The following is a 14951-nucleotide window of genomic DNA, read 5'->3' on the forward strand; positions in this document are numbered from 1 at the left end:
ATGTTACTCATTACAAAACTGGCCCTTCCACGCCTGATCATAAAAAATGTGCATCGATTTATTATTCTTTTAGCATCCAAACAACCACATTATCAAATCATACCTACACCACATGCGAATACATGATTTATAATTTGCAGAAGCATATAAATATATATTGATTGCAAAAACATACCTACACCACATGCTTCTTCAAACTTCCCAATATCCAAGGATTCAGGGCCGACGGTGCAGCATCTAGCTGTGCAGGGTTCTTAGTTAGTAAGAAACACTTCAGATTCACAGCATAAGGAAACATAACAAATTCTTTGCTCAACTCCCAGAAAAAAAACAGATAATGCAAACTGTCTATTGAAAGTGAATTGAAAAATGAACAGGCGGCAGATATACTTTCATTGAAACGACTACCTAATAAGAGCAAGACGATCGACAAGTGCATTTGTTGGGTATTTCGTAGCAACCTCTATCCTCCGCTCTCGCATGCCACGTCGGATAGAAAGAGTAATGAGACCTAGTGATTAGTGGGGCTTACTGGACAGAAAGAGAATAGTATGATTCCCAGTTTGATCAGAAAAGAAGTAGAAGATCAATATGTTAGTTGAGGTACAGTATGAGGCACACCGCCGTGAGCGCCACCATGAGCTCCAGCGTCTCACCGGAGCTGCAGCAGGTGTACTGTCGCGGGCGAGCATGCCGATGAGACGACGAAGTCCACTGCAGCAGGTGTACCGTCTACCTCAAATCAACAGAATCAAAAGGAATTTTGAAATGATTTGATTCTACATAATCAACTTCCATGGATCAAATGCATATAGTATAATCTAATGTTATTTGCGAAACCTTTTGAACTACCAACTACTGAGTTGCATCCAAGCACGAAACTTCCTTGATAGTTTCGGTTCCATGTAGTTGGGCCAAACTTCAATCAAAAGTTTGTTCAACCCCTCCCAAGGATCTATTGGAGTTGTAAGGTACAATAGAGGTAAAATGAGCATGACTATCTCCATAAACAAACAATAACGTAAATAGAGCAAGGGAACAGCACATACTGTACTGTTGTGTTCAGTATATGGTGCTTCCATCTTTTGTTCAAATCTTCTACAACCCCATACTGCATCACGGATACAAAAGGGTGAGAACTAAGAAGACAAACGGAACCATTAGGGGCCCAGATAAAATGTTGTTTGCTGCTAATCTCACTTTCAAAATCATTATTAGCACTTAACAAAACGAAACATATCAGAATTTCCTAACAAATAAAAAGATATAGTTCACACTCTGTTTCTCTTTCAGAAATTACAAAGTATCATGTGAATGCCCAAGATGAGACATTATACATGCTATACTAAAAGTAAGATGGCATCAAACGAGCTATGAATCCATTTATGATCTGACCAATACAGGGGAAAGAAACAACAGCTACCTGAATGATCGCCCAGACGGCGGCCGCGAGGGGCACCCAGTTAGACAATGGCACGACCCATCACTCAACGAACCACGCGAAGAGGCCGAGCAGGATTAATTTTCTTGGAAGATACTGACTTGTCAAAAGTCAGATGCCATGACCAGATCTTGCCATCTTCAGATACCGATGCTAGATATGTCATCGTCCCTTGATACATGTTCTGGTTCGACTCTATATCAAGAAATTATTGAGTGTGAAGATTGCACATGTGCGAAATCCTGAGATTGTTTGCCGATGTTACAAAAAATAGATTCTAACTGCCAGATCGTAGTAGCAAGAAAAGGGAAAAGATAAAGAACAGAAATAATTCACCTGCCCTCCACAAGATCAGGTCGGCGCCGTTCTGCTGCATGAGCGACAGTAGCGCGTCCCGCACCGGCCGGAGCAGATCCCGCCATCCCGCTCCCACAATTTCTTTATATGGGTAGGGATGGTTCAGAACATTTTTCTCGAATACGCATGAGCATGTGTATCATATATTAAAGAATAAGCGGCAAAGAAGCCGGATACAACGCCTTTCGGCTATTACAATGCCAAACACAGGAATTAGCAAACACACCCACCACGCGTACTAAAATACTTGCTTCACCTAGGCCAACGTCATGCCGATGGCGATGGGGCAAGCCACAGAGCAACCGAGCCGCGTCACAACTGCCGTCGAAGACCTCTACAACAAGACCAAAACTGAAGACCAACACAGACCAACGTACCCCACCCATTGCGCCAAGAAGAAGTTGGCAAGTGGATGGCAGGGCCTGGACGGACCTAGAGACAACATCAAGGGATGGTTCAGAACATTCAGAGTGGCCATGCCCGCAGAAGATTTTGATTTCCTCAGAGCGATGATTAACCTAGCCAGCTAGCCATTTTCAGGCTTGGGACTAAAGCTTCAGAAAATCTCCAAGGATCCGTGATTCGAAGGTTATGTTCTCAAGACAGATTTGCATCGGTTTTTAGGAGATTCACATCAGATTTCAAACTAAGAATCTCATAGGTCATCCCCACGCTGAGCAGAGCACTACTCACCAGTGACGAGATCGAACGCAGATGGAGGCGCAGGAGCGGGAGCACGGAGATCCCAACCAGGAGCACAACCCTCCTTCCGAGTCCCCTCCCGGAGTATGAGCAGCGAGACAGAGACACACGGGCAGAGGTCCCTGCTGCTGCAGACGAGGCCGAGGTCGGAGGCGGTGACGTCGCCTGTCAGGGGTGGAGAACCTCTCTCCCGTCGCGGCCCCCCTTCCGCTGCCGTACTCGAGGAAGAAAGGGAGAGGCGGAGTGCTAGATATAGGCTAGGGCAGGGGAACGGGGAGGAGAAGACGAGAGAAATGGCTGAGGCGGCGGCAGCGGAGGCTTTGGAGGTTGCGTGCGAGAGCTGATGTGACGATGTGGGGCAAAAGAAAAGTAGAGGTTACCTTCCAAGGGAAGGAAGGGATCCATCGCTAGTTTCTTTTTACTTTGACATAGTAAAGACGGGGACGAGCGATGGGTGCCTGATGGATGTAACTTTTTGTCGTACATGCGAACGCGCGAGGAGGCACCATTGATGCGCACGTTAATGTTTTGGATTCATTGATCCCGATATACTCAACAGGGAGCTGCCATTCCAAATCAGTCTGACCTCCTCCTAGTGGTCCAACTAGAACAACTGAATTTTGTACAATCAATCTCCTCAGCGAGGTTAGCATCAAAAGGTGCTTCAACTCCAGAGGTGGGCACTTGTCCAGTGTCAGCGTCTCTATACCCGTTTCTTTATCAGAAACTAACACTTGCTCTAAGCTGTGCAGATCACCCTTTCCAATAATTTCCAATTTTGCTTCATTGAATGATTTTGAGTATGCAAACTTCTCCAGTAGCTTTACACATTTCATCCTGACAGAACACAGATTTTCAATCCAGGAGATGGGAATTACTGACGATAATTCTGGACAGTCTAGTACCTGAAGCTCTTGTAGTTTGGGAAACCAATTTAGGGAAACAATGTGGTTTGAGAAAGGAAACCCCAAGAGTTTCGGGCAATCTCTAATAATCAGCACTTGCAATAGAGGGAGCATATGAGTATCCGGTGGCAACAAGTCTCCAACCAGGGAAGACTCTTGTTCAGCTGGGTAAATCCAATTTTCAAAACTTCCTAGTGAAATGAGTTCAAGCTTTATTAGCATGCAAAAACTTTTCTCCACGATAACATCTTTCAATCCAGCAATATTCTTCAACCTCAATTCACGAAGATCCCACGCCTTCCCTAAAGAAGGAAAAACGTCCCAAGAAACACCATCAAGCCAAAAAGATTGTAGAGCTTCAACAGCGAACTCATCACCATGCCATGTTGGACAAGAAGGACCTCCGTGCCCTCTAATGCACAACACTTGAAGATCTCCATGTGGTTGAAGGCTCTCAAGAACCGCTACTTCCACACTAGGCTCAACACAAGTTCTCTTACTATCCCAGTCCAATGTTAACCTCCCCAAGTATTTTTTTTCTCCAACAGTTTTGCCTGAGCTGCTTCTTCTACTGTATCTACCTTCTCAAGGTTGTAGATGCCAAGCTCCCTTAGCTTGGTCAAGTGCTCTAGTTGCTTTGGTTCAAACCCTTCACTTTTTTTGTTGACTTGAAATACCTTTAACTCTTCTAAAAGTTTAAGTTTGCCCACATTCTGAATATCATAGTGAAGCTGATCATTGCTTGGGACATAAAAATGGCACAAGTTGACAAGGTTGCTCATGTCTTCAGGCAAATCATGACTGCCATACCAGAACCCAAGATTTAGAATCCTTAAATTATACTCCCTCCGTTCCTTGGTATAAGGCGTATAGATTTTTGAGAAAAAGTCCGAAATATAAGGTGTATTTCCTTGCACCACTCATTTGGACAACTTTTTAAGGGATTTGATTACATTTCCTTACATAGAGCAAGATCCTCTATTTTCTCATGTCAATTAGTCAGGTGTAGTCTCGCCCAAAACTTGTGAAATTTTTCCTCCATGTGCGTTCTTTAATTTCCGTGCCAAAAACTATACACCCTATATTTAGGAACGGAGGGAGTAAAATTTAGAGATGTTAGGTGGCAAATGCATATCTCTATTCCATGTCCCTAACCATAGGCATCGTAGGTGGACAAGTCCTGAAAAGTTATGTAACATGGATTCCACAGGACAAACCAGGCTGGGCAAACGAAGAACACGAAGAGCGTTCGCTTCCCCAAAGAAATCACCAAATATCTTGACAAAACCTTCATCCACTTTTCCAAATAACATCAATGTTTGCAAATCTCGAACCTTAAATCCTGTCTTCAGTTCTTCCAAGTCACTCTTTAATTTTTCACCAAACACTGCATGATATTCACCTAAGTCCTCTGTGCTTATAGACAAGTGGTGGGTGGTTGGTTGAATCTCTACCGATCCAACACTAGGGAGACGTAAACTGAAACAATCATGGGCTGCAACCTTCAATGCCAATTCATGCAGTAGGTCATGCATAACATAATACATACCACCATAATTTTCCTCTTCTCTGAAAAATCCATGGATGACTAACTCCTTTAAATTTCTCAAACCTATGTCTTCAAGTGTTTGATTTTGACCAAGTATCAAAATATCTAGTCCAATCCACAAGCTGATGAGCTCATAACTTCTGAAACGGTAATCTTCAGGAAACAATGCTGAATAGGAAAAACACTGTTGCAGATGGAAAGGGAGAAAATCATAGCTAAGCTTCAAGGCAGGCATAATTCCATTGTCACCAGTCTGCTTCGCCCATTCTTTACTTCTTAGTACCCTTCTCCAATGAGGCAAACTGAGGTCTTTACTCAGCAATCTACCAACGGTCTTTGCTGCAAGAGGGGAGCCCTTTAGCTTTCCGATTATCTCATCTCCTGTGCCAAGCAAATGAAGTTTATCTCTTGGATATTGCTCAGCATCAAAGACATATACAAGGAATAACTTCCTAAACTCTCCGAGTTCTAAACCATTCAGTTCTTTTGGCTCTTCAGCTTTCTTAACCTGATCTGCTATTTCCTTTTGCCGAGTTGTGACTAGAATCATGGAACCCTTTTCTTGTGACTTGCCAAGTATCAACAATAGTTTTTTCCAGTCATCCACATCAGTAAACTGCCATATATCATCCAATACAAGTAAGAACCTTTTGTGTCTCAGTCTGTGTTCAATCAGCTCTTGTGTTGTACTACACCCATTTTCACCTTCAACGGGAAGGGTATCTCTCTTAATCTGTTCTAGCACCTTATCCAGGTTGAAACTGAATGACACACAAATCCAAATCCTGACCGGAAAATGATTGTGCACTTGTTGGTTGTTATATATGTGTTGTATCAAAGTTGTCTTCCCCATTCCGCCTGGACCAACAACCGGAAGCACGGTTAGACCCTTGTCACAGTATTGACCCTTGGTGATATCATGTATGATGCTAGTCATGGCACGGTCCCTTCCGTACAGTTTTGGCTCGGCACTCTGAGGTGTGGTGGTGGGACGATGCTGCGCAATGTCTAAGACAATTCTAGCACCACAACTTTGCAGAATCTTGTTAACCTCATTACGCATAGGCTGCAGTTTATCTACAATGTCCTTCATTCTTTGGGAGAAATCAACCCTATTAAACTCAAGCTCATTGCCACGATCGTCATCACCAACATGTGGATGCGGGGAGGATGAGCAAGGGAGGAGTTTACTGAGCTTGGGTACGCATCCACTAATATCCTGATTGGCGTTGGGCGTTGAGGAGGAATTGTTGTGTGACCTCTGCCGGCGCTTAGCACACTGCCAAGCGCAACCGTTGACCAGTTTACCAACAACTTTGGCAGTGTGGCGAGCATTGAAGGCAAGGTTGCGGACGCAACCCTTGCCGTGCTTGTGGGCAGCATCGCAAGTGCCATGGAGCTGGTCATGGATGCGGAAATAGTCCAGCTCGTCCAGCAAGTCTTCCGCATTCTGCGCCGATTCCTGCAGCTTCTGCAGCAGCATCTCCATTGCCGGGCCTCTGAGTTCCTTGTGGGCAGCTTGCTCAAGCATGGCCTTCACGAGCAACAATTCCGTGCCGAGGGCCTCGACGTTGGTACCAAAGTTCTTGGTGGCTGCCCAAGCCCCAGCACGCCGTCGGCAACGGGGGCTAGCGCCTTGCCCACCACCCATTGCGCCACGCGGAGCGCCGCGTACATCCCCATCTGATGCAGGGATGTACGACCTGCATCGATCCAGAAGCCAAAGGGGAATCCAGTTATTCGTACATATATGCATGCATTGATTGTTGTCACTATTAAAAAGACATCCTAGAAAAGATACCAGTACAGATTGTATAGGCTAGCTGCAAATTAAAGGAGAGGAGTATGTAGTACGTACGTTGATATGCGCACACCAGGCGCGGGTGATGGATGCCGGCTGCTGAGGAGGCCTAGCTAGCTGCAAAAAGGTCTACCAGTCAGGCCTGCAGGAACACCTTAACAGAGAGGGAGGGAGATCTGAGTTTGGTACCTGTAGCTGTCCGGCGGCCGTGTCGCTGGTCCAGATCCAGGAGCCACTGTCGCCGCGGTGACGGGAGAGAAGGCGAGGAAATGGCACTGCAGGGAGGGGCAGGGAGAAGGCGACAGGAGCTGTGTTGCTGGCCGGCGAGGCGAATAGAAGAGCAGCAGGACCAGGGAGGGGCGAGCAAGGTGCCTACGAGTGATTTACTAGTATCAATGGGCTAGCTGCACTTGTCACACAGATTTAAAAACATAGATGAGGGGCCCAATCCCCAGCACGCCATCCGCAACGGTTGGCCTCGAAGGCCATCCTCTGACCAGATACACGGATAGACGACGTATGTATGATAAACTAAAGGGCTGTTTGGTTTGAGACTAAGGGGCTGTTTGGTTCTAGGCCTAACCATGCCACACTTTGCCATACAATGTTGCCACACTTGCCTAAGGTTAGCTCTTCAAAATGAGAGCCACAAGTTGGCAAGCCTAAGAGAATCTTGCTACACTTTTTGAGTGTATGTGATGTGGGGCTTGAACCAAACATCCACTCAAGTTGGTCAAACTTGCCTAACCTTAGGTGTGGCAACCTTAGGCAAACTTAGTCTCGAACCTTTCTAATTTTTTCCCTCCCACCCTCTCTCACCAGATACCAGCAGCTGGAAGGTAATGCTCCCACCAGATCTTATCAACTAAAAAAATCGCTGCCAGCAAAGCATCCCTGGAGCTAATGCACTCAGTTTGGACCCTGTTTAGCTAATTTTATTCCGTACTGAACTGCCGGCCTTTGTTGGTTTCCTGGTCCATGCATGAATGTAAACCTGCTCCACATGATACCATCACCTAATATGGTTTCACTCTAACCAAGTTGGCATCATATATATTGGAAGATAAAGTAAAATAACAAAAGATAAATTAAGACATGGGTACCAAGAGTAGCTTGGTCTGATACATCCAGTCTTACTAGCCAATGACACTGACATTTTTGTCTTCTCAAATTTCAATTGAATTCAAGCCAGCGCCTTGGTGTGTTAGGTTAGCTAGCTTGCTGTTCAGACAAGTTGAACTATTTTTGTATATACAGAGGCACATCAATATAAAGCTGCTAAGCAAAACCAGCATTGAATGGATGGGCTATCCCTATCAAGCTATGCAAGATTGCACTTTTGTTCGCACTCCACCAAAACACTGAGAGAATAATGATGCAGCCCCTATTTTCCGAAGAAATTGTACCCGAACGAGAGTGTAGGTGGAGGAACGGTACCGGCGGCGGTAGGGAGGGCAACGGGGAAGTGGGAGCCAACGGTGACAGAGATTCCATCGGTGGCGACGTCCACCCTCTCGGCGCCGAGTGTTGTGAGTGAGGGCGTGCAGAGCTCGCCGCCGGCCATGGCTGTAGGCATGGGGCTTGACCTGAAACCATGCATAGTTCTTTTAGGAAGGGGACGACAGTTTAGAGAAGATTAATGTAATTTTATTTTCGAGAGAGAGAAGTAGAGAGTTGTAATCTAAATTTTACCTGAGTGTAGCTACCAACAGTACATGATGCCTGACTGAAATATGTAAAAGATCAATCAGAGCGAGACACTTACAGTTCCACCACCTGCTAGGCAAGTTTTGCATATAAACAGTTGGGGACAGCAAATAAAACCCCGGCATTAATTGATCCTGATTCGCTGTTGACTGATCAACAAAATGCACTGCTTTGTAGTAATGGGCAGCCATTGGAACATAAAAAAAGTACTCACAGGTCTCTGGAATAAAGATTACATAAAGTAGCGCTAAGAGTAAACAAAGAGCAGCATGGCTACGGAGACGGGAGCCAGCCACAGTAAGGAAGAGAGGGCTTGATGTAAACATTATTATTTGATATATAAAGCCCTTTTTCCTGTAAAAATAAATAAGATAAGGAGTAAGTGATTGTCTAGTAATAACTGGGCTAGCTGCACTTGTCACACGGATTAGAAAAAAGTGCCAGGGGGTTTTCATCAGCTACAAACAAAGTGCTAATCAATACTACTACAAACTACTCCCATCATCCCAGAATACTCTTTTTTTTGCGGGGATCATCCCATAACATATACATTGATATACAAGCTGCGTAAACGTGGAGTCTGAAGCAAGCGAATGGGCTCCTTCAGTGTCAAGGTCTCTAGTGATATACTGCTAGTGAACTGACGGATCCTCAGTTATGGTGCCCCTGAACAAGTGATCAAGCTCAGGACGGACGGTCCAGTGACCTGCTTGTGCCAAAGATGCATATGTCCATCTATACATCTTGCGCTGGTGGTGTTGCGGTCTTCAAGGCACAAGCACATGCCATCCGGACGGAGGACTGGAAGACGGGGCGCCTTCGTCCGTTGCTCGCCGTTGGGCGTCTCCTCGCCGTCGCCGCCGTCTGAGGTCGGGAGCAGAGGAGGGAGGAATGGGTTGGCTCATTGAAGGGCCCGGCTACACAACTCAAAAAAGAGAAAAAAAGGCCACTAGGATCCACAGAAGAAAAACAATTAACACTAGTGCCTTGCATTCCCTCTAGACAAGAAAATCGAAAAACCCCTCCACCTGCTTGGCCTATCAAGCATGTGGATGTGGGTGCCTGCTGCTGCACTCCCGTGAACCAGCCGAGGGATATTTTCGTCCAAAGCAGTCTCGCAATGCTTATAGACACTATATTTTGAAATCTAAACCAAAAACCTATGCGCGCTATAATAAGGAATGAAGGGAGGGTTGCCGAGCCTCGTCGCCGGCCATGGCCACAAGCATGGGCCTTGACCACAAAGGGGTTATGACTTTTAGAGCAGATAGCTGTAAATTTTATTTTATTAGAGAAATAGAGGGCACAAACTGAGATTAAATTCTGAGAAAAAATAGTAATTCTTGGTTTGATTTTCATTTTGAAAGCATTCAAATGATAAGCCATTTGATTGGTATATCTATCAAAAACTATGTGTGGAAATTTTCAGAACAAAATATGTCGTTGTTTGATTCGTTAGTACTATGGGTTAGGCAAAGAAATTTATTTAGGTGACACACTAAGACGCTGGGATGGCTTTAATATGCGGACGTAACAGACTCAAAAGTGCAACCTGACAAGCTAGCAACAAATTAAAACATTGCAATCAAAGAAAAAAAGAGTGCAGGATTGTTACTACAGCACAGACACGGCATTTGAAGGAAGAAAATAAAGCACCGGAACCATCATGACCATCTCTGCGCTCCTAGCTAGACCGACGGGTTCATCTCCAGTTCCATGCCGCCTGCCCCTCCGCCGTCCTCGAAAACCGTGATCAACCCGTCCAGCTTGTTCCCCGGGCCGGTCCGGACGCCCAGCGGCCTGCCCCAGCCAAAGTCGTTGCCATACACATCAAACCGCGGCGAGCCGCTCACTACCACAATGGCAGGATCCGCACCTAAGTCAGGCGCGTATCTTAAGCTGGGGTTTTTAGACCAAGCCACGAGCTCAGCTCTCACCGTCGCCTCGTCGACCGATGCCACGGCACGGTTCAGTAGCCAGGCCGTCGAGCCCAGCCGACCGTCCCCTAGAATCTCGCCGACTGGCTGCTTAGCAACCGCTCCTGCAATCGCTTTGCCCACGTAACCCTGTGGAATGCCCTTCACCCGTGTCCTGCATTCGACAGGGAGGACGAGCCTCGTCTCCCGGTCCGGCGCCAGCCCCCGGGCTCGGCACACCACTCGCCATAGGTGCGCCAGCAGGGCCTGCAACGAGGAAATGGTGGCCGTGGCCGTGCTGGCCATCTCGGCATTCGCTTTGGCCTTGAGCTTCTTTATACTCTCCGGGGAGAAGTGGATGGAGCATTCCTGCACCGGCGGGCACCCAAACCGCCTCGCCATGTCCTGCACCCTTGCAAAGGGCAGAGGGATCGGCACGGGGCAGCCCTCGTGGAACCACCTCTCCAATGGAGGCAATGGCGCCGCTGTGAATGCGTTGCCGTCATCGCTTCGGCTAATCTCCGACCATGTGTTGAAGAGGTCCCACAATGTCGTGCCGTCCGCGGCCGCGTGGCTGAGCGACATGGCGACGAAGACGCCGTCGGCGAGCTCAGTGACCTGGACGGCCAGGAGCGGCTGGCTGGGGTCGACGGCCGCGTCCGTGCTGAGCATCCCGTTGAGAGGGAAGAAAGAGGAGACAACGCGCGGGATGACCCGGAGCGGGCCGGAGATGTCGGATACGTAGACCCCGGGCGCCATGGCATGGACGAACTCGGCGCCTTCGTCCCCGCAGCAGAGCGAGATCGTCAGGCCCTGCGGGGCGCCGGCACTAGTCGCTGGCGCGACGGTGAAGCGGCCGGCAAGGGGTAGAAGCGGCCCAAGCACTACTAGGAAAAGGCCTACTAACGGCGCACCTGTTTTGGCTACTAATGGTGCATTACAGGTGCGCCATTAGTATCCCATAGGTGCGCCATTAGTATCTGGTATACTAATGGCGCACCACCATGTGGTGTGCCATTAGTAACAATTTTTTTTAATTTTTTTTGTTTCTTCTTAATCTCAGGTAACTATTTCACATATGAGATATCCAACACATATATATACAACAAGCATCCATATAACAATCATATCCAACACAGAAGTTTCATCATATATACATACATAGCCAACACATAGTTTCATCGTTACATATTACAAAAGTTTCACATTGTTCATCCAACACCGTTATCCATCAATTCACAAAAGTTTCACATTGATATAAAATAAAAACACAAATGGAAAAGAAGCACTCCATCCATGCAAGCTTTTGTGAATTAAATCAAATTTGCAAAATGATAAACAAGAAGTTAGAAGAAGAAGAAGAAGAAGAAGAAGAAGACTAGAAGAATACTAGAAGAAGAAGAACACTGGAAGAATACTAGAAGAAGAATAAGAAGAAGACTATAAGCTTATTATGTAAACTTGATCATTTTATGGTAACATAAGTAATTTTGGAGCTAACCTATAGAAAACTAAGCATATAAGCTCTAAGTTAGCATATTAGAGCCAACTTAGGTAAAATGAAGCTAACCTATGTCATTTTGGAAAAGAAAAAGAATAAGAAGAAGACTATAAACTTATTATGTAAACTTGATCATTTTGTGCTACCATAAGTAATTTTGGAGCTAACCTATAGGAAACTAAGCATATTAGAGATAACATAGGTAACTAAGTATATATATATATCATTTTGGAGATCTGACATACCTGACATAGTTCAGTGCTCATTGTTCTTCTCCTTCTTCTTCCTCAGCCTGATGCGCCAACAGCGACGAGGCGGTGGAGGCAGCTGTGGGATGTAGTCTTCTACCACAATTGGCGTGGTCATGTCGCCCAGCTGTGGGATCGCCGGTGCCACCACCGGTGCGTGGTCATTGTCAGGCACCACCACCACCGCGAGGCCACCTTCAGGCAGGACGGGCACGACCATCGCTAGGTCATCCTCAGCCACCACCATCTCTTGCCCATGGTCAGCCACCACCATCTCTTGCCTATGGTCAGACACCACCATCTCTTGCCCTTGGTCAGCCACCACCAGCGCTAGGTCATCCTCAGCCTGATGCCCATCGTCATCCTGCAGCTCCTCATTCCCACTCTGCTCCTCTTCTCCCCCACTCCAGCCCGGATCATCCTTCTTGTTGTCTTCGCTGCTGCCAGAATCGCCGCTGCTTTCGCTAAAGCCAGAATCGCTGTTGCTTTTGCTACAGCCATAATCGCTGCTGCTTTGGCTGTAGCCAGTGTCGCTGCTGCTGCTCCCATTGCCTGTCCAAATGCAACAATGACCGTTAACAATCGATGTGAGACAAAGCCAAATGTAGAGGAATAAGAAGAGGCAGAACGTACTGACATCATCATAGTCAGCGTAGCGTTTGCGACACATAGTCGCGTTGAACACCTTCACGATGAGCATGGTGGCGTCGTCGTCGTACCTGAAGAGAAGGAAGTGCCCCAGCCGCAGGTCGTAGGCACGGTAGAACTTCTCCCAGCCACGATACAAGTACATGTGGCCCTCCTTGATCACCAACTCCACATCCCACAACCTGCGAAACCCACTGCCGGCCTGTCGTAGCTTCACATTATTTGGCGGATCTTCACCCAGCATGTTCATAAAACTGTCAGGCAGCCTCTGCAGTTTGGGACAATGAGTGATGTAGCAAACAACAGATATCATAATGAGATGGGTGAAGGGGAGATCTCTCCTTTTATATACCTGCGTCATGGATGATACTGAAGTCCCAAGTATGATACTAAAGAACTCGGAAGTATCCAACTCGTACTGCGGTGTGGCAGAGCGGCGGTGGCTGCTTCCCCCCATCTCTGATAAGCAGCAGAAGAGACCAATTAGTACCCTTACAACATTATCATACAACATTATAGCAACATAAATTTTGAGCAGAAGATAATCAACTACACCAAATTTTTTGACAGCAGCTCAAGTTTTTGACAGTATTCCCCCTAATTGCAAGATGCATCATTTCTAATTAATTAGGAGAACCTACCTAGCGAGTCTCTGATTCGTTTATACCGTCAATATAAAAAATTCTACAAGAAAAAAAAGGCAGGCCAAATACTCATGTCACTTCCATTAGGGCATCATCTTCCTACAACTACTCATCTTCAGCAGCACATGATACTGCTACTGTATCTAATACAACAACATGACACTTGTTACTGTATCTAATGTTCCTACAACTACTGTATGTACTACCCTAGGGATTGGCAGTTATACTCTATTTTCAGAATACATCTACAAATATTTTCAGAATACATCTACCCTAGGGATTGGAGATTACTATGATACAAACAGCTCAGAAAAATGAATCCATCTAGCATTTCAGGTTTTGCTAGAAATACCTTTAACGAGGGATACAAATAATTTTCATTTTCATATTTTAAGAACTATAAATAAACCATCCAGTAAGTATAATCAAGGTAATCAACCATTCCCATAAAACAAGACAAGTTTTATTCAGTACTGCTAATATGGTTGGAGATTACTATGAACATGTGGCAAGACTACTTTGATAACAAGGGCCACTAGTTGGCCAGTAGTTGAACTAGCAGCTTGGCCATCACTGACGCCACACACTGCTGTGACAGCTCTCAGCAGTAACCTCCAATGCTCCGACAACCGACACAGATAACCTGTCTCAAAGATGAGCCTCAAGACAAGCTTGTTATTTCTTTTTCACAGATTTGTTTGCAAATTCTGATATGTAATAAAGATGAGCCTCAAAGATGAGCCTCCAATGCTGATTTGTTTGCCTCAAGACAAGATGAACCTCCAATGCAACAAGTAATAAAATGTTTGCAAGTTCTGATATGTAACCGGTCTTAGTAATCATGGATACTTGTAGGTGTTCTCCTGAGTATTGAGTTTTGGTTTCTGTAAAGTGCCAACTCCACAGATTTCTTTTTCACAGCTTTTATATTATTTCTAGAAGCAACACAACAGGGTTAAACACCAGAATCTTGAGTTTAATTTTTTCCTGAATTTTAGAGGCCCCACAAATTCAGTTCAGGTATTTTATACCATGTTAAAGACAGTAAAGTACAGAGGTTTAGCCCTGGTCCCTAGATTCAGTTTCCTAATCTTTTTGTTTTCTACAAAGATATTCCCAACCTTCATGATGCTGGTAAGAAAAGAGCTACTCTCTGAATCTTTTATCTATTTATACCTGTAAATTAGCACTCTGATGCTGGCCTTGACAAATGATCCCACTATGTTGTTTGCTGGAATCTGCAAAAGGATCCCACTATGTTGACAAATGATCCCACTATGTTCCTACAACTACTGTATCTACTACCCTAGGGATTGGCAGTTATACTCTATTTTCAGAATACATCTACAAATATTTTCAGAATACATCTACCCTAGGGATTGGAGAGAGAGAGGAAGGAGGAAGGAGGAGAGGTACCTGGTCGGCGGAGGGGTCGGGGTCGGGGTCGGCAAAGGGGTCGGGGTCGGGGTCCGAGCTCGTCCGGGTCCTCGCTCGCCGCGGTCGAAGGAGAGCAGGGGCCGGTGGCGGAGGAC

At 45.9% G+C, this 14951-nt stretch overlaps 2 pseudogenes; both read right to left on the reverse strand.

Moving 5' to 3' along the window:
- Window positions 1-6831, reverse strand: part of LOC119360424 — a 29128-nt pseudogene extending 22297 nt beyond the window's left edge.
- A 3319-nt stretch (window positions 6832-10150) lies between these two features.
- Window positions 10151-14951, reverse strand: part of LOC119360425 — an 8346-nt pseudogene continuing 3545 nt past the window's right edge.

This window comes from Triticum dicoccoides, chromosome 2B, assembly GCF_002162155.2.
Source record: "Triticum dicoccoides isolate Atlit2015 ecotype Zavitan chromosome 2B, WEW_v2.0, whole genome shotgun sequence".
NCBI lineage: Eukaryota > Viridiplantae > Streptophyta > Magnoliopsida > Poales > Poaceae > Triticum > Triticum dicoccoides.